The 20,718-nt window shown below is 34.0% G+C and overlaps 1 protein-coding gene across 6 annotated transcripts in view; it reads right to left on the reverse strand.

Moving 5' to 3' along the window:
* LOC108733578 (cAMP-specific 3',5'-cyclic phosphodiesterase) overlaps positions 1-20,718 on the reverse strand; it is a 565,440-nt gene that overhangs the window by 210,132 nt on the left and 334,590 nt on the right. The window lies entirely within an intron of this gene.

Genomic DNA, 20,718 nt, shown 5'->3' on the forward strand with positions numbered 1-20,718 from the left:
AAATGTAATATTCTTGGTTAGAATCGAATCTACCAGATGCGGATGGCCATACACCGCCAGCATTTCGATATTTTTAATTTCTTCTCTTCGGAAGACGACATAATGGCAAACATTATACACAAGTACACTAAATGTCCTGTGTAAGTTTATAAAGAAAATTCTGAACTCCCTAGAGACATTGCATATGAATAAATGAACAGACTGGTTAACATTTGCTCACAGTGGAGTACTATTGTCATGTAATGAGGCTGTTGTTTCGTATAATGGTTTCATCATAATATCCAACATTATATGTATATTATTATGTATTATGAACAGTTATGGACTGTGGGATTTGCTAACAAATGGGATCTCTTCTCCCTAATTAAGTACATTTCTGTGACCCGATGTCCTATTATACCCTTGATTCCATGCATTCTCAATGGAACTAAGACAAGGTGAATAATTTACGCTTATTAAGAGGGTCCCTAAAAGCTCTTCCATCTCTCATGAAGTCACGGACTACAAAAAAAGCGAACCAAGATTAACAAGAACGTTAATAAAATATTAAAATCACGGCAGATACTTAATGAAAATAAAGCAGATAAACGGAAACTGAGGAATTACAAGGCGAAATGGAACACAAGTATCTGCGTCGTTGTCTCCCAAAATTAATAGCAAGATTGTGACAAATTATTATAAAAGTTGCCCAATTGTCAATGGAATTTGTAATAAGTAATTGAATTCCATTCAAATAGACTTTTGTTAGATTTAGTTGCATTTAATTTGAAATGTCTCGGTCACCAAAGTTTTGTGACCTTTATCAATCTGCCATACTTAAATGTTAATTACCGGAAAATTTGAATAGAAATCGCATGCTTGGTTCAAATGGTACTATCTTGGAAATTAGGACAGAATATTATTGTTTAAATCACACGGTGTACAAACATGTAAAACAAAATTATGATTGATCGAATAATTAATGAATACAACTAGTATGTATGTAATTTATTCTAATTGAAAAGCGTGGACTCATTGTTAGATTACGTTAAACCAGGAATTAGGGACTTGGCTACTAAAAATTTAAGATAATCAACAAGTCCGATAGATTGTAAAGCTTTAATGACCAAAACAGCTCAAATCAAATGTAGCATTAAAAAAAGTTTTTTGAATGGGAAAATTGTTCCACATTCTTGAATTACGAATTACTACTTTCATCACATACACAGAGAAATACTCGAGTAAATGGGCGACCTCTTTGGGGTCAAAATACCTGTTTGCATATATTTGAATACAGTTTTGTAGTATAACAGTAAAATCAGAAAGAAACCTTAATAAAACTTGCAAATTCGATGAAAAAGTTAAATTAAATTTCTCTACAAAATCGGACAGCTTTTGTTGTCTCCTAAAACTTCTATAAATAAAATTGAACAATCCCAATTTTTTCGTTAATAACACTGTCTGTTATTGGAGCAGGGGCGGATTTACTTAAGAGCTCTTTAGGGCTGCAGCCCAGAGCCTGATCATAAAATTTTGCAACAAAAAAATGCAGAAAGGTTGCATTAAATTTTATACAATATTACTACATAACCTGTCAATTTATTTTCAATAATGTCATACAGTTGCTGTTTGTAAATACAAACACTAAGTCACATTATATAAATAAAATATATATTTTTTTCCTATACCGTATACCTACATCACTACGAACAAAAGTTTCTTAACAAAATAGTAATTAGTTGAGTAATTAGGGATTCCCCTAAGTAGAATTATCCCAGGGGCCCACAAATTCATATTGCCCTTCCTGAATCGGAGTGTTTTTTGATTTACATGAATAGCTCAAATTCAACTTAATGATTGCATACATGTGTCAATCTGATGGCGAATAAAAGTGTCGCACAAAAAAAGACACTTTCAGGTTCAATTTGAACTGTAACGAGATTTAATTTCCTGCTAACAACTGCCACAGGTCATAGAAAATAGGCAGGTATTACTCTGTAAAATTCATTTCACACGGAACAATGGGTCAGTTAATACAAATGTTAGCAAAAGTCAAGCTGATAATTAAACGTGGTACATGTTTCGACGCGATATTTTACTACAAAAGGTCGCATGAATGTTTCATTTTATATTTTTTTATTCAAAGCCACGGTCTGCATAGAGTTTATAATGAAAAGTTATATAATTGTACAGACAAATTCCAGATATATCGGGTTGTTCGGAAAGTCATTTCGTTTTTTCCCGACAGAGGATTTAATTGTATTCTTTTGCACCCAACTTCACATTTAAGCCGTATAATTTTTATATGCTTTGAGAGCTCATATAGCAAGGCTTGTGTGTGAAAAATTCCAATTAATTCTACGCAGTAGTTTTTGGTTGGTGCCCTTTTAAATATGGAGAGCGATAAGCAGCATTTTCGACATATCTTACTGTTTTACTACAGAAAGGGTAAAAATGCTGTTCAAGCCAGAAAGAAATTGACTGATGTGTATGGAGAAGGTGTGTTGACAGTACGCCAGTGCCAGAACTGGTTCGCTAAATTTCGATCCGGCAATTTTGATGTCGAAGATGCACCACGTTCGGGAAGGCCGGTTGAAGCTGATAAAGACGCGATAAAGGCATTAGTTGATGTGAACCGGCGAATAACAACACGTGAGATCGGATTGAGGTTAAATTTATCAAATTCAACAGTTTATGACCACTTGAAAGGCCTGGGATTATCCTCGAAGCTCGATGTATGGGTTCCCCATGTTCTCACAGAGAGAAATCTGTGTCGCCGCATTGACGTCTGCGATTCGCTTCTCAAACGTCACGAAAATGATCCGTTTTTGAAGCGCATCATCACTGGGGACGAAAAATGGGTTGTATACAACAACGTCAAACGCAAGAGGTCATGGAGCAAAAAAGATGAACCGGCTCAAACCATTTCCAAAGCCGATATTCACCAAAAAAAGGTGATGCTGTCTGTTTGGTGGGATTTTAAAGGAATCGTTTTTTTTGAGCTTTTACCGGATAACACAACGATTAATTCGGAAGTCTACTGTCATCAGCTGGACAAACTGAATGATGCACTTCAACAGAAAAGGTCAGAACTAATCAACAGGAAAGGTGTAGTGTTTCACCAAGACAACGCGAGACCTCACACAAGTTTGGTCACTCGCCAAAAGCTTTTACAGCTTGAATGGGATACAATGCTACACCCACCATATTCTCCAGACCTGGCACCATCGGATTATTATTTGTTCCGGTCACTCCAAAATTTTTTAGACGGTAAAACCTTCACCTCAAATGAGGAGGTCAAAAACCTCCTCGATCAGTTTTTTGCCAGCAAAGACCAAAAATTTTATGAGCGTGGAATTATGCTACTACCAGAAAGATGGCAAAAGGTGTTGGACCAGAACGGTCAATATATAATTTAATAATGTATTTGTTTATTATACGAAAACTGTCTTTCATTTCCACAAAAAAAAACAAAATTACTTTCCGAACAACCCTATAGTTAGCTATACAACGGCTACTGGTTTCTGAGGTACGCAAAAGACCAGGGCCGGCTTTATAACTGCCTGACTGAAATTATATCTTTAAACAAGTGTCTTTGCTTTCCTAAATTGCTAAGAATGTTGAACTTTCTTTAAAGTCCGATGCTGGCAGTGTGTTTAAGTTCTGCTTGCCTTCGTCTTTTTCTGTTACACATGAATTGGTGTAATGTTATTCCTTTTTGTTTATTAATGTCCGCTGCAATTCCTATCTAACATCTCTTTTTCTATGTTTACCATATTCCCTATAATGTTTGTCGTGAGTCTAATTAGTAAGTTGAAAGAATAATGTGAATGCGACAGTTTCATTGCAGACTATGCCAAGTTTAAACGTCCCAACTATAGCAATCGTACTGGGTACATGAATTATACTTTAAGTTATGTTGGGAAAGGTTTCTATGATTTATGTACGTGAAGTCATCGACGTTTACTAATGGACATTGTGGTACAACAAAAGAAAGAGACGGAACGAAATTTTGTATAATATCCATCTCTATCACGATAGTGCGTAAGCGTGTCATGAAAGAGATAGCACTAGTCCGGAACAATACGCCATCTCCTTCACTTTTCGAGCCAAGAAAATATAACGACATACGGCTAGGGCACGTCCATTAATATATGTCTATGCGTGAAGTGGTATGTCCTATGGGTTCAGGTTAGGTTATGATGAAATTGGACTTCCTGATTGATGTATGAAATGACTCTGCACTAAGGGTTTAGGTTAGATTATGGTACGGGGATTACTTTAATTAAGACACCCATCCATCCAAGTTTGGACAGGTCCAACAAGTTTTGAATAATTTTAGTAGCAACCCTAGAGTCTTTCAGTATCTTTCAGCGTCTCTGAGAGCGTCTCTCCCAGTCTTTCACAGTCTCTCAGCTATTGCTTAGGTGTTTTTATGGATCTCTCACAGTCTCACCATGAGAGACTCGAACGATAAAATTGTTAATTCAGAGATTCGAGTCTCTCGTAGAAAGACTGGGATCTCTGAAATATGTTGAACTTTTAACCATGTCTACCGAGACACCACTTATTGAGAGATTCGAGTCTCTCGTTCAGAGACTGGATACGAAATGAGGATCTCTGTAAGAACGACTCCAGTCTCTCGTTCAGAGACGCTAAACAGTTTTTTTGACAGTCTCTCGACAGTCCCTCTCAGCACACCAGAGAGACTCGATGAGAGACGGAGAATCGGATCTCGCTTTCAGAGACTCTGTGAACATTTTTATCTCGGGAAGTTATGTATATATACATTTTTAATTCATTAGGTATACGTATAAAAGGAAAACCATATGGGACACAGGACAGACAAACGACGGTATTAAAGAATTAGTAATTGGATGAGTGACATTGTGTGAATTATAAGAAGACTAAAACGTTTAAAAGTGTACGTTTTCCTGGGTTTGCGGTAGGTAATTCAGGAGGGCATATAAAACTTGTAACTAAAGTGAACTTTTAATTAAAACTAAACAGAGTTTATCTCTGATGACCTCTTTAGACGCGGTACGTGTTCCACATATCAAAAGGATACCGTACGTAACGCGCCATATTTCCGCTGGAAATTTTAACAAAGGATATAACGTTGCTCTTTTACCAACATCAGAACAAAAGCAGAATCCGACGCGTATGTATGTTGATTGTATTTTGTTATTAAAGAAAACCATTTTCAGAGGTTTCAGTTTTTATATGTACCTACATGTATATATATGTATGCATTCTACCGGAAAAGCTTGAATCAACTTACGGAAACAATAAAACTTCGTAGAAGTCATTTTAGAAGTATAAACTGAGTGTTATTGTTAAAATGTAGCAGGAATTATATTTTGTGTTCTACTTATTTCTAATAAAAAACATCAACATATTGTCTATACCGTTACCCCTTTTGCGATTTTGATAAGTATTTGTAAATTTCTTTCTGTATTAGGAAGAAATATCTTCCTCTTTGAAATCCTTAAAAGTATGTAGTGTTGACTTTTATGTAGACAGTATAAAAGTCTCGATATTTTATTCTATGAAAAGTTAATATGCATGTGCCCATGTACATAGATAGGGAGTGCACGTTATTTGCACGAATACGATTTGTACTTAGGCCGAAGATCAAACTTTTATGGGGTAAGAACTATAAAGTCAACAAAGATCGTATGTTCCCCTTTGTAACTGGTGCGATCCCGTACACGAGAGTCAATAGAAAGCGTTTTTGCTAGACCGATAGTGATGTGGTATATATGAAATATGAAATTCAGATGTGTTTACACCTCGCTTTCTAAGTAATTTATCGCCCTAAGTACGAATCTGATAATGTCACAAACGAAAGACGCGATGTCCGTTCTCTCATCATTATAAGGTCGTCAGTTATAAGACTGGTTGGACACGCACTCCCACTCCTTGCTATCCTGAGCTAATCTTCGCATTTCCCTAAAACTAGAACAACCCACATTTTTAAGTATTTGCGAACAGTAATCTAACATAGGTCTACCTCTACCCATCCTAACTCCCGTTTCTGCCTCTAATATGTCTCTGAGTAGACCTTCATGCCTGAGAAGGTGTCCTACCAATCTATCTCGCCTATTCCTTATTGACTTTCATACAGTCCTCTGTTTTCCAATTCTTTCTAATATCTCTTCATTTCTAACCTTTTCTATCCACGTTATCCTCATCATTTACCTATAACACCACATTTCGAAGGCTTCTAACATTTTCTGTTCCGCCGCGCCCACTGTCCATGTTTCGCATCCGTACAACGCCGCGCTCCAAACATACACTACTCCTTCCGTCCTGACTTACCATTCCATTCTCTAATTATGATAAAAAATATTTATTTTCATGTTGTAGCAACGTCTACAATCGCTATGGTATAGTAGTAACAGCAAACTATTTATCGCTTTCGTTGTATTGTCATGCTTTTTTCCAATAGTTTTTACAATTCACAAACTTTCATTAAATTTTGCCTTTAATGTACTGCGGTATATGAATATGTAACGTCTACTTTGAACTTTATAATGTGAGTACTTTAGGGGAACATGGATCGATAATACTGCCATTAAGTTTGAAAATTCATATGAGAAGTGCTCACAGAATAATTCATTTTTATTCAAGGTTACAGGTAGAATAGTATTTGTACGAGGTACAATCAAAATATTCTTTGCTTGATAATTTTCTTTTCCTTTTTGTGCAATATTCCAGCAGCAATATCTGGCCCTAAACACTACTTTACGAATTGTATTCTTCTTCGTAAATGACCTGTCAATTCATTTAGTGGCATTATTTTTAACTTCTTTTACAGAGGAAAATCCACAACTTTTGGCTCTGATCATAATATAAAAGGAGATGGCCTGGTCGATAGCAGTACCTTTTTAATTTTAGACATGGAGCTTTTTTGTCTGCACTCTGTCTGTTATAAAAACAATGTTATATCGTATATTATATACTGGAAAAATGTTTGAGATAATTGAAAACGACCGTTGGTTTTGAATGAAGATCAGAAATAGCCGATAAACAAAAAATATAGAAACGAATTTAGACAGAAAATAAGAGGTTTCTTTTCAAAGACATAGAAAAGGTTGGACAAGAATCAATAATACATACCGAGTTTGTTTGAGTATTAAACTGTACTGCATGTCGTTTTTTGAACTAAACATTAATTCTTAATAAAAAATTAGCCAAAAATGGAAATATGTATCTACAACTAGTCTGAAACTACAAATATGCAATTATTCCATTAATTAATACTGAAATTATTATTATTAGTATTATTTTAAATGGAATATTATCGACTGAAAGGAATAGGGAGAGAATTGAATAAAACTTATCTATACTGAGTTTTGATACTAAAGAACATACCACGTTATTAGTACCTACCTATATCAATTTTGTAACAATAAATGTGTTGCAAATTTAATAAATCATTTCCAATAACAATTGCTGAACAATTATCAATATATAACTGAAGTGAAATTGATTTTGTTTCCAAAACATTTGCAAAATTACAACTAACAGATTTAGTGTACACGTTTTAAATTTAAAAGTTTATGGTAGGTGTATGTAATACGGAAATAACCAACAGCCAGTAATGAGAGCTACCACATTGTTATGAAAATAAAAAACGATCATTCCTGTACAGATATCACGTTGGAAAGCCATTAATCCGACCAACACTTAAAATTTTGCAGCTTTCATTTATTTGGGACGTGCTCGAAATCGCTGGCATAAATCCAAGCATTTTTCTACACCTGCTAAAACATTTGTAATTCTAAAACAAGCGATTGTATATTTATGAGTTTACAGTAGGTATTTGTTAATTAATGTTCGTATTGTTTCCAACTAACAAGAAAATTTTGTAAATATGTATGTGTAATCACTGTAAATATAAAACTATGCCAGACTGAATAGGAGACAGGTTACTATCCCACAACATCCCGAAATAAACATGAGTAACTGTGTTATACTTCGGTTGTAACTGAACGCGTCAGCTTAAATAAAAACGTACAATTTGCACTTGATGAGGTGTAGGTACGATAAATGGCATATTTTTAGATTGAATGTTTTCAGTGTGAACAACCCGCGAAAGAATTGGAGAGCCACACATCAAACTACATATTATAAACCACAGAAAACGTACCACATGTGGTACAAAGATTTGGGATACGGCTGTAATGATAAGGAGACCTAAATATTAAACATATCCCGAGGTAAAAGTGTTCATTCTCTCAGAGTCTCTGAAAGCGAGACTCGAGTCTCCGTCTCTCATCGAGTCTTTCTGGTGTCGCTGAAAGAGACTGTCGAGAGACTATCAAAGAAGCAGTTTAGCGTTTCTGAACGAGAGACTCGAGTCGCTCATAGAGAGAACCTCATTTCGCATCCAGTCTCCGAACGAGAGACTCGAATCTCTTTCAACATATTTCAGTGATCCCAGACTCGAGACTCTCAATTTTTCAGTTTTATTCCTTCAGTCTCTCTGTGAGAGACTCGAATCTCTGAATTAACAATTTTATCGTTCGAGTCTCTCATAGTGAGCCTGTGACAGATCCATAAAAACAACTAGGCAATAACTGAGAGACTGTGAAAGACCGTGAGAGACGCTCTCAGAGACGCTGAAAGACTCTGAGAGACTGGAAAGAGACTGAAAATTTTTGTCTAGGGATATTATTAATACGTCGATGGTATGAATCAAAAACAGAAAATTCATGTCTGGGGTATCTTTAAAATGAATTTTGTAAGCGGAACACAAATATATTTTTTATTCTTTGGAGGACTATCAAATTCAAGATTTCAAAACGAATTTTGTTACTAGTTTTATCACAAAAACGGTATTATGTATAATATTACGCATACGTTGTATTTATACAACTAATTTTAAAAATTAGTAAGTATGTGCGAATAAATCGCGCGGTGATTTTTTTCTTTAAATTATTCAACAGCTCATTTAATTTATTTTATCACTGTTGTACGACTTTTAATACCTTTTTGTTATTTACGACACAGTTTCTTTGACACATCAGCACTATTGCAGATTTACAACTGTCGAGTAGTCGTATATTTATCCTGCCATCTGGCTGCATTAATAATGCACTACAACTGTATTATCAGCGAACGCAGATATTATACCCTGTGTCGACTACACGATCTTGTTTTAACGTACGCGTAGACCTGCAGTTGTTAGAGCAAGTCAATAATTAATAACATTTTAAATAATATACTCACATACTTCAAATTAGGACAACCTAAACTAACCATAATCTAGCCTTCAACATGTAGGGATATAATCGTTATTTGTGAGGAGGTGCCCTCGAAGAATAGGTAACAGATTTTGATTTATCTACAGATCAGTTATGTTGGCAGACATATAATGGAACAGGTAATGGTAATATCAGGATATTACAAAAGAGTACAGTCCTTTAGTTTCAACCGCTTTTACTGCTGTCAACAAGTTTAGTATCTCAAAGTAGCAAATTTAAAGGTATTTTGAAGCTTTATCTTCTGAAAACTCAAGTTATTAAATTATTCGTTCAATATGCCCCATACGATGGTTATGCAGAATAGGATCTGTTCGTGCTGCTTTGAGTCGATTTCAAGATGTCCTTGAGTCATTAACAGCAAATTCTAAACTTTTTTATCATTTACCTTTATAGTTAAGAGGGTTTTCACAAACTTAGATTTTTGATGGACGAGGGTGTCCACTAGGAGTCAGTTTCAATTCAAAATATTAACAACTCATTAAAAAAAAAATTATCTACATAATGATACCAAATTTATATGAATTAACAGCGTCGTTTTTGTTAAAAAGGGGTAGGTACAAACATTTGAGTCTCTATATTAATAATATATCTGTTAATTGATTAAATAATAACAAAAACATAGTCAATAAGAAAAATATTTGAACTGAATTATGATATTACGAGATACCCTTCAGGGTTTTGTAATGAATATACTATAGTACATTTACTGTGAAATTTTTTAACTTTTTAAAAAAATATGAAAATACGTTGAAACTGATTTCATTTTAAAATAATAAGATAAAATTGTTAAATAAAATAATGCCAGCTAGTTAAATATTTGATGTGGTTAACTCAATGGGCACTCGGTAAATATTATTAACAGAAATGATACAACAAAAAGAAAAACAAATGATGGGTTTCACAAAGAGAAATGGCTATTTGATCTCTACTGAAATTGTTTCGGCTGTTATGCCATATTGTCATAGGAGTATCACATATGTATGGTACGGTTTGATAATGGCAAAAAACCCGAAACTGCTGTTGGAAATCAAATAATCATTTCTCTTTGTGAATCTCACCAAGTGCTTTATTCCTATTTTTATATCTAAGGTTTTACTTTATTTCGAATATTAGACAAAAAAGCTCTTGAAGTCCACTCCTTCTTTACTTTATTCAACAAAAGCTCTTAACGTCCTTTGTTATAAGCCCTGAAAATCGAATACTCAAGTATTACTTAGAAGAGCTTTGAATCTGATAATAACTAGATAATAATAATAATAATAATATGAACGTATGTACTTATAAAACGGAGGAAAAGCTTTTAGTTCACGTTTCTTTGAATTATGAAATTCATTTGAACAATAATATTTTGATACATTGTGTCGTTTACTTGGTTCAATCATTTTTATATGATTTACATAAATTATGTGATTATCATTGTCACAATTTTCAAAAAATACTTGGATGTAAACCTAAACCTTTGTCTCTCTCTCTCTTCTAAATATAATAAGTAATTATCGTATATTATGTACCTCTAGCTTTCAGCTCAAAAGAAAATTGGTATGTAATGTCAATAAGTTAAATAAGTTCACTCATAACTAAAGTAGAAGTAACAAGTAACAAAATATTTTTGTGACACGTCATCCGCAAAATAAATGTAAGTTTCACATGGGGATAAAGTTTATGAAACATTTTATTTGCGGAGAAAAAACTTTTTCAAACTTTGTTTTTATTCTCTGCTCTTTGCCTTCTATACACAATACATTATCTAGCTACATGACTCTACCTTACGCCTACTATGTTTGGTAGATTAATCGAATTATAGAAAATGTTGCGGGTTCTTGTGGGGTTTTTAAGAACTTACAAAAGATTCTGTTATAAAAGAATTAACCTATGCAACGAGAAACAATAAATACGAAAAAGAAAATTGAGAAACCGAATTAGAGAATATTCAATAAAGAAAACAATTGGTAAAAAGAGTGCTTTTGTTTCACTTCATTCAATGTAAATATAAACATATATGTATAGAGGTATCAACTTGAATTTCACAAAATTTAAATGTAAATTATTGACCCAGATACGAAAATATGCTTTTCTTTATTTTATTTTTCGACTTAAATTAATACTTCCGATATTCTGTTACCAACTACCTATCTGCATCACATAAGTTACAAATTATGTAGAACATTAGTCATTCTTTGTACTTAAACAAAAAAATACTAAAAATAATTTACTATACAATAGAGAAGTATTATGAATAGATTAAAATTTCGCACTCTTCCATTTTTACGGATTTCAATAGTACGGAACTCATAGTGTAAGTGTAGGATTCGCACTTGACCATTGTTTTATTACTTTTACTAGGGTTGTAACGGATATCCCTTTAAAATCCACTTCCTCTTCCGCACATTCTGATGGGGATATTCAGCGGATATCTATTGTGCCACAATGTTACAACAGGAAACACGTTGCGCTGTCTTTTGAGTTCCTGAAACGGTCACTTTTTCTGCCGAATGCATATATACAACTGGCAATTTCACAAATTAGAGGTAACATGCTGAATAAAATGTGAAAATGAAATATTAACCGCTATTAATGAATTGTCAGCACAAATCTCCGAAAAGCAGGCACCTACTCGTGGTTAATGCACGTTGCACATTGAATAACAAAGTAAAACTAATTAGTAAACGTCTGCTGCAGATATTCCATATTCGGCATTTAAAACGAAGGGCAAATGTGAAACCCAGACCTCATACGCTATAAACCTCCTATTAGGGATCTATCGATTAGTCTACTAGTTTACTAGATTTCGTAAACTACCGTTATTTTTAGTAATGTAAATTAAACTACCTATCTAAGGACTTGGAAATCGGTAACAGCTTACAGCAGAAAATTTGATAAGCCTTTACGGTTTGCCATGAAAGATTGCGTGCCCTGAAAGACAAAGTTATAAAAAGAACAAGTTCCCATTGTTCTTCCCCCATGTCATAATTCATTGAGAAATTAGGAGTAAGTAGAAAGAGAAACGTAAGAGTTTTTTTTAAGGCCAAACTAACTAAGGAAATATAATGACTAGAAAAAACATACGTACCATCATGCAAGAGATATACAACAAATCATATATATCCTACCTCTAGGATATTACATTTATTTGATTTTAATTTTTTTTTCCTTTTTATTTTATTTGAGATAATTTAAAAATTCTAAAGGTGTATATCTGGAGCATGGTGTTGTGTGGGTGCAAAACGTGGACGGTGAGCTCGGCGAAAAAAAAAGAATGAAAAATGATGAGAATATCGTGGATAGAGAAGGTTGGATATAAGGCTGTATTAAAAAGAGTAGGAGAAGCCAATAAAAAATTGGAGAGATTGGTTGGAAGGACACCCTCTCAGGCATGAGGGGCCAGTTAGAAAGATATTGGAAGCAGAAACAGATTAGAGTAATGTTCACAAATAATTAAAATACGAAGAACAGCTCAGAGAATAAGAAAAAGTAGATGCGTGTCAAACCAGTCTTAAGACTAACGACCTTATGATAGGAAAGAACAAAACTGTACTCATATAAAGGATTCACACTCCTTTGAAACATATCGAAAAGATGAAGTTGCCTAGAACAAAGAATTATCTGGTTATACAGAGTGCCCCAAGTACCTTTTGGAAAATTAGCGACATAAAGTATAATTTTGCATCTGAATACTGTACAATTGTATTTATTGAAGAAGAATGAATATTATTAGTTATTCAGTAGCCATATCTAACAAACAATAACAGTATACGAGGGTGGATTGATAAGTTTCCGGCCTGACCAAGAAAAACAAGGTTTTTAAAAATTTTTTTTTTTTATTTCTCAACATAATCTCCTCCAAGGCTGATACATTTCTCATAGCGGTGTTCCAGTCTATTAATGCCATCTCTATAGACTGATTCGTCAAGCTCCTCAAAATAACCATTTACAGCTTCGATTACTTCTTCATTGTCCGCAAATCTCTTACCGCCAAGCCATTTTTTGAGATTAGGGAACAGAAAATAGTCACTCGGGGCTAGGTCTGGAGAGTAAGGAGGGTGCGGCATCAATTCAAACTTTAGATCGTTGATTTTAGCCGTCTCAACGATTGACGTGTGCGCTGGTGCGTTATCGTGATGAAACAAGATTTTTTTCTTCGCCAGATGAGGTCGTTTAATTTTCACCTCGTGGCTCAAACGTTGCAATAAGTCTGCGTAGTATTGACCAGTGATAGTATTACCCTTTGCAAGGTAATCGATGTATATAATACCTCTTGCATCCCAAAAAACAGTAGCCATAACCTTGTTCGCCGAAAAAATTGTTTTTGCCTTCTTTGGAGTTGGTTCCCCTGGTCCAATCCACTGTTTAGACTGTTCTTTGGTTTCAGGAGTGTAGTGGTGGACCCACGTTTCGTCAACGGTTACGAATCGACGCAAAAATTCGCTTGGATTACGCTTATACAATGACAAATTTGCGGTAGAAATGTTTTTTCGAATCAATTTTTGGTCGACTGTTAGCAAACGCGGCACCCATCTTGCACAGAGCTTTTCCATATGCAAATGTTGGTGCAAAATATGTTGCACACGTTCATATGACATCTTACAGGTCTCAGCTATCTCACGCACTTTCAATCTGCGGTCTCCCAGCACTATTTGATGAATTTTTTCGATCATATCTGGAGTTGTGACCTCAACGGGGCGTCCTGAGCGAGGCCCATCAGAGGTGCTCACACGACCCTTTTTAAACTCGGAAACCCACTGCTTAACGGTTGAATATGACGGGGAGGATGTCCCCAGTGTTGAGTCCATCTCTTTTTTAATTTCCTTCGGCGTTAACCCCTTCAAATAAAAGTATTTGATGACAGCACGATTTTCCTGCTTTTCCATTTTTACGAAAACCACAGAGGCGTCTTGTTCAGCGTGCTGTCAAACCTACACTAGCAAGGAGATCGGGCTGAAACTATAGCTACAAGCTATCCAAGGATGGTACTATAGAATGTCACCTCAAGGTAGGCCTAGTGGCGTCATCTCTTGGTTAGGCCGGAAACTTATCAATCCACCCTCGTAAATACTTAATGTTTAAACAACTGAACAACAAAAGGAGGATGATGCAAAAGTAAGTAGGGTAACAGACTTTAATGGATTATGTAGTATTTTTCCTATAAATGTGAGATAAAGCCGTAACCATGTGTATTTATCAATTTAATATTCTCTTTGGCAATGTTGTTTCCTTGACGTTTTATTCAGTCTATGTACATATGTAAGTAATTTTGAGGATTTAGCCACTTAGTACAAAATTAATTGGGAAAATCTGCTTTTGTACATGCATGTCTGTTATATACTTATGTATATCATATATTGACAAACATCATTAGCAAATATTGGTAACGAAGTTTTTTATTCGATTTACTTTGATGTTTCACTAACGAACATTGACATCCAAAGATGGTGGATTTTCTATTTGAACGATTGAGCTTCCGGCGCCAGTTACTAGATCATCGAGGAAATGTCTTCTAATTAGCGGATTTGTCTTTTCGCTTTGAATATTCGTAGTTTGAGAATGTGGTAAGCACACATACCAAAAACAATACTTACAAATATGCTTCGTGAGCAACAGTTTCTTTATAGTGATAATTTCATGAGAATAATTAAAATTAGAAAACTTCCTCTTTAAATACATTAAAGTTTATTTTACTTTCATTGCTGCTAACGGTAGTTGAACGTATGACTAAATAAGGGCACCCAGTAGAGAAACAAAGATTGAAATGTTTTTTTTTTATTATACAGGAGTATTTGAAAATGTGAATATTGATTCAAGTTTCAACATTCATGTTTTTGAGTCATTGGAATTTGCAGAAGCATTGGCGAGTTGATGGGGATCGTTGTAATTTATTTATGAACAACCTAAAAATCCCAAATTTAAACACTGAATTATCTAATAAGAGTCAGAAGAGACTCATTTAGTAATAGAAAATACCACAAATGGCGCAGTAAACGCCATCTGTAGTACGATACTACATTTTAAGATTACGTATGCTTCAACAAGGTCCATTTAAATAAAAAAAAAGATAAATGGAGCATATAATCCTAAAATGTAGCATTGTACTACAGATGGCGTTTACCGCGCCATTTGTGGTATTTTCTAAAACTCGCTGTTAAGACAGCAGGTAAAAGTTGGTCTGTGTTCTGTCGAGCTGCCTGCGACGCACTGATGAGATCCAAAAAGATCGAAATTGCGATCCGCGTCTGGCCGTTTCGACAGAATACAGACCTCTTCGAATTACTTTATTTATTTAGTAATTCTGATTTCGCATCACAGATCCCATTGCGATAAACCATCATGAATATCGCTACGGTGTCGCAGTACTATCAATTTCCTCCTTTTGTGACAGTTACAATAATACAATTTCCTTTCTTTGAACAGATCGGAAGGCATTTTTCGTAATTACGTTTTTTAATACGATCTTTCGTATTCCTCACACGTTAGTAGTTTCAAAAGTGCATTCGCAATAAATATCGGAATTTGCATCTGGGAAGACGTATAAACGGATGTAAACCTAAGCAGTCGTTGAAAGTACCTTAGCTGACGTTTTTATTTCGGTTATTAAGTGCTGGCATAAAATCAGTAAAATTCACAACGAGTTTCCTGATTTAATTTTAACCGATACGATTTTCCAGTTGGGTGCAGTTGAATTATACTGAGCGAACAAATCTCAATTTGATTAAAACATCATCCTGAAATCCGGCGTCGGAGAAAGCGGATTTTTTATCAAATTTTACCTAGACGTCCGATACACAGATAGTTAGTCGGGTACACAAAGAAAAACTAGCACGTCACGGAAAATTTAATTAACAGCCCTTTTAAAGTATCATCCTTTCTTTTAACAAAAAATAAAATACAAACGGTGCCAGATATAGGTACGTATCAAATTAAAATGTTACAAAAGAATGGTGCAGTCAGTGTTGTTGTGAGCAACGGAAGCTTGGATGTTAATTAAAATTTGTACAGCTCAGAGAATGTGAGCAAATATTTTTCAAGTAGTAAACAAGTAATAATAAAGTTTCTTAAACTAAAAATAGATTGAAAGTGTTATACATATTTGAAGCCATCTTCAAATTATTGACATTCACAAACGGATGTTATAAATATGAAATGTATATCATATAAAAAAGGCAAGGTTTTCACGCCAGAAGGTTCAATATTTGGGTATCGATCCAATCTATTGCACGAAAGACTAAATCCGCGGAATATCCGAAGGATTCAATCCTGGAGCACTGTTATCAAACACGAACATCGAATCCTTTTTAAAAATAAATCACTCTTGGCAACTGGCAGCTTTAGCAGCTGGATTTATTTTTGTTCCTATTGCTTATCACCCATAAGCACATTAAATCAACATCTTTTTATTTCTTCTATTTGCTATATAGTTAGAATAAATAGGGACAAAAGGGTTTACTGTAGTAAAATCATACCGACGTTTTGCCTCTGATTTGAGCCTTTATCAAGATTGCAAACGATGACAATTAAATATAAAAGTGCAAAAATAATGACGAATTGCTCGGAAACCGTCGAAAAGGATGGTACATGAGTTCTCAAAAACTTAGTAGCATAATACAGATAGGTACCTATACACAAAATAATAAATATAAGAAATAATTAAAAGCGTGTATTTATAAAAGAATAATAAATATTTATAATAACCGAATGTCGTTATTAACGGAAGTTGTACAGTACAAATTTACAAAACACAAACTGGACAACTTGGATATGGTTCGTATCTGGTAATGGCACGTTTTTCATCTCAATGTGTCTACATGGAGAAAATGAAAAACGAAAATTTACCTAAATCTTAAAGCGATATTTACAATTTATCCCGTTATCCCGTTGATTTGTTAGCGAAAATAATAAAAATTACAATTTAAATCCGAATTTGTAAAAATAAAATCCAGCAGAAATAAATTTACTAGGTATTCTAGTTGATATTACAAATTTACTTGTAATAATTAAGAAACTTGAAATATTTTTTAAGGAAACATGTCAAAATTGAGATTATTCTATGGCAAATTCAGTCATTTACAATCGAAAATTGTAATTTTTGCGTTGTCATAACAATTTAGTTTTCTCCGCGTATAACGGCTTTAAAGATTTGTAGCAATACAAGTATAACGTTATATTCGAGTTTGTTGTCGTTATTACTGACATTTTCAGCGTTAGTTTGAATGATAAATTTGCGGGACCTTTAAAAACTAACGTTATACCTAAATTGCTGTTATAACCGATGTTGTTATAACCGAGTTTCTTTGTATAGATAGATTTTTTAATAAAAGTTAGTACTTTTTCTTCAACTTACTTCCCGCTTTCAGAATATGCGTATAGATTCAGCTGCGATTAATAGCTCGCAACCTCAAATTCGAATTCACATAATTCAAGTTTACGGTGATTGTTTCGTTCAAAACTTTTAGTAACTTATTTTATCAATTAAGTAGTGTCGTTCTTTCCTCCTTCTCTCTCGAGCTTTTTTATTATTTAGAAGGTATTGTTAAAGCCATGGAACTAAACGGAGCATAAAAATCGGTAGTTAAAATAGACATAAAATTTAGGTCGTCGCTACAAAATATTCCTCACTTTAAGAACACGAACCTACAGGCTTCTTGCGTAAATAAGGTTGCGTGTTTGAAAATAATTTTCAACGCTTACGGTAAGTACGACACTTGACAACCAACGAACAGCCCACACAATCTGCGATCGCAAGTGAAAATAAATAGTTTGCTTATAAATTGTAAAATGCATACTATGCTATTATGTATTATACATATATCATCAATATATGTATATACTTTACCGGAAATTGTATACAATTCCTAGGAAATGTATACATATCCTAGGAATTGTATGAAATTCCTATATTGTACTAGGAAATGTATAAAAGTAATGCTTTGTGAATAAAATGAATAAAACACGTTAGTAAACTGAGAATCAGAGTTATCTGTGAATACAACAAATCACCTGAACGGATTACGCAATGACATCTGTAATTTCCTATTGCTATTTAGGAAATGTGTCTAATATAATTTATTTCACACATTGCCGGGCGATTTTAGGAATCATATACATTTCCTAGGATTTGTATACAATTGTAATTTTCGTAGATTCACTGTTAGCCGTGGAAAAAATAGTCGAAATTTTCAAAGACTATGCGTGTTATGCCATAAAAGTGATCGATTTAAGGATTGGGATTTTGTAAAATTTTAATAGACTTTATAAAGCGATTCAAAATATGCGAATTACCTAAAGGATTTAGAAAACCGCTTTTGTGATGCTTTTGAAACAAGATAGTCCGACCGATGCAATAAGTACCTTTTTGTTTGGTTACGATTTGGGACACAATTCGAACGAATTTTGACCACACTAGTACAGTACAAAATACGTAAAAGTACGATTATAGTCCGTTCACTTAGAGAAAAGTACTACGATACCAGATCGAGGTGTGTGAACTACCTAAATGGGCGTAAGTGCTGTTATTTACGATGCTAGAAGCTTGCGGTTGGACTTTGATCGGAAAAAACAATAGAAGTCCACAATCAACTTATATGGAGAGACATACCATAAGAATTACATTCGTATATTTCACAAATGAAAGCGTTGGGGTTACTGTATTGTGAGAGTAAGGTTGAAACTTAAATAAGAATAGGTATCTACAATATTAATCACTAAAAGGGTTCTTTCCGCAATTCTCATTTTATACCCTAAATTAAATGGATGAAAACGTACTTTATTTAATAGTAAACACTTAATGTAATTTACACATATAACAAAATAAATGGACGACAGTATAAAAAGGTACAAGACGACCCTTCTACTAGCAAATAAGCAAGTAAGTAAACAATACTGAAATTTGAAAATTAAAATTCTAGTTGTCCCCCCGCCTACGACCACTATTGGTTTTAGGGCATTGCCTACGGTGTACCTCTCTCTAAATGAACGGAATATACCCACCAATAAAATTAGGATTAAGAACAGTTAATCAATATTGCAACGTAAGGGTATCTAATAATAGAGGATAGTTTCTAGAAAAACTATTGTGAAATCATTTTAAATTAAGCAAAAAGAAACACCCGGTTTTGTATATACATAATTCACATTCTTAAAATAGTGAATGTAAAACCTCCCACAAAATACTTTCAGAGCTTACAAGACTTTACTTCTAAGCAGAGCGGAAATTGAAAAAGTGATTGGATGAGATTTCACAATATTCATTCTGTCTTCGACTTGTATATTTCAGCCTTTCTACAAAATAAATTTTAAAAACTACATAATCTACCGAATATTGATTCAAGTCATTCAGTAACAATGCTACCATTTTCAATACAGTTTATCACGTCATCCGCATCCGGTTTAGTAGTTAATTCAACTTTCTAAATAAAACTTTTGACAAGATAATAGCATTACGTTGAGAAATGTAATTGTCATTTTCCTTTTGTTTCCTTACGGACGAAACTGAAACATTTACTATATATATATGTGTATAACATTAAGTTATAGACAACTAACCTTAAGTGGAACTGACTTTTAAATCATTTTATAAACTTAAGAAATGGACTATTAACCGCCCTTGAAGCTTAATTACTAGTCGTACAAAAGATTGGTAATTAAATTCACTTTAAAGGACATAATTTAAATGAAGAATCTGCTACAATAAACTATTACAGAATATATTTTACTGTAAGAAATAGTGATAAGGAAAACTGGTCTTGATATTTATACTAAAAAGACCAAAACCAAGACTGGGACAGTCTTTGTCTTAATCTTGCTTTGCTCAACACTGATCAGAAAAAGGATGATCAATAAATATAATTCATACGTTAAAAAAGATAGACCATTTACTGGTAATAAGGATAAAATAATTCGAAGTGGTCTGTATTCTATCGAAACTGCCAGACGCGGATAGCGATTTCGATCGTTTTGGATCTCATCAGCGCGTCGCAGGCAGCTTCGACAGAACACAGACCAACTTTTACCTGATGCCTTAACAGTGCGTTTTAAAAAATACTACAAATGGCGCCGTAAACGCCATCTGTAGCACGATGCTACATTTTAGGATTACGTATGCTCCAACAAGGTCCACTTGTAATAATAAGAATGTCTATGAAGCATCCCTGGTAATAATTATTTCAAACTGTAGACATACTCTATAAACAGATAGCCGTGCAGAAAGTAAAAGAGAAGATGTTTATAAAATGAAGACAATCGAAAAGTATAGCAGAAATGTGATTTAATTGACCGCGAACATCTTTCGTCTGGTTGTTATTATTGATTTTATTTGTGACCTAAAATTCTTGTTCCAGTATAGTACTGGAGTCTGTTATAGATATACTAGATATGATTTACTCAAAAGATAAACTAATTCAGACTATAATACAATTATCCTAAGTAAAAGTTGAAATTAGATGCTTGCTCTGATGTAGAAAGTACCGCTTTAAAAGCT

The sequence above is a fragment of the Agrilus planipennis genome, unplaced genomic scaffold (genome assembly GCF_000699045.2).
Source record: "Agrilus planipennis isolate EAB-ADULT unplaced genomic scaffold, Apla_2.0 scaffold41, whole genome shotgun sequence".
Lineage (NCBI taxonomy): Eukaryota > Metazoa > Arthropoda > Insecta > Coleoptera > Buprestidae > Agrilus > Agrilus planipennis.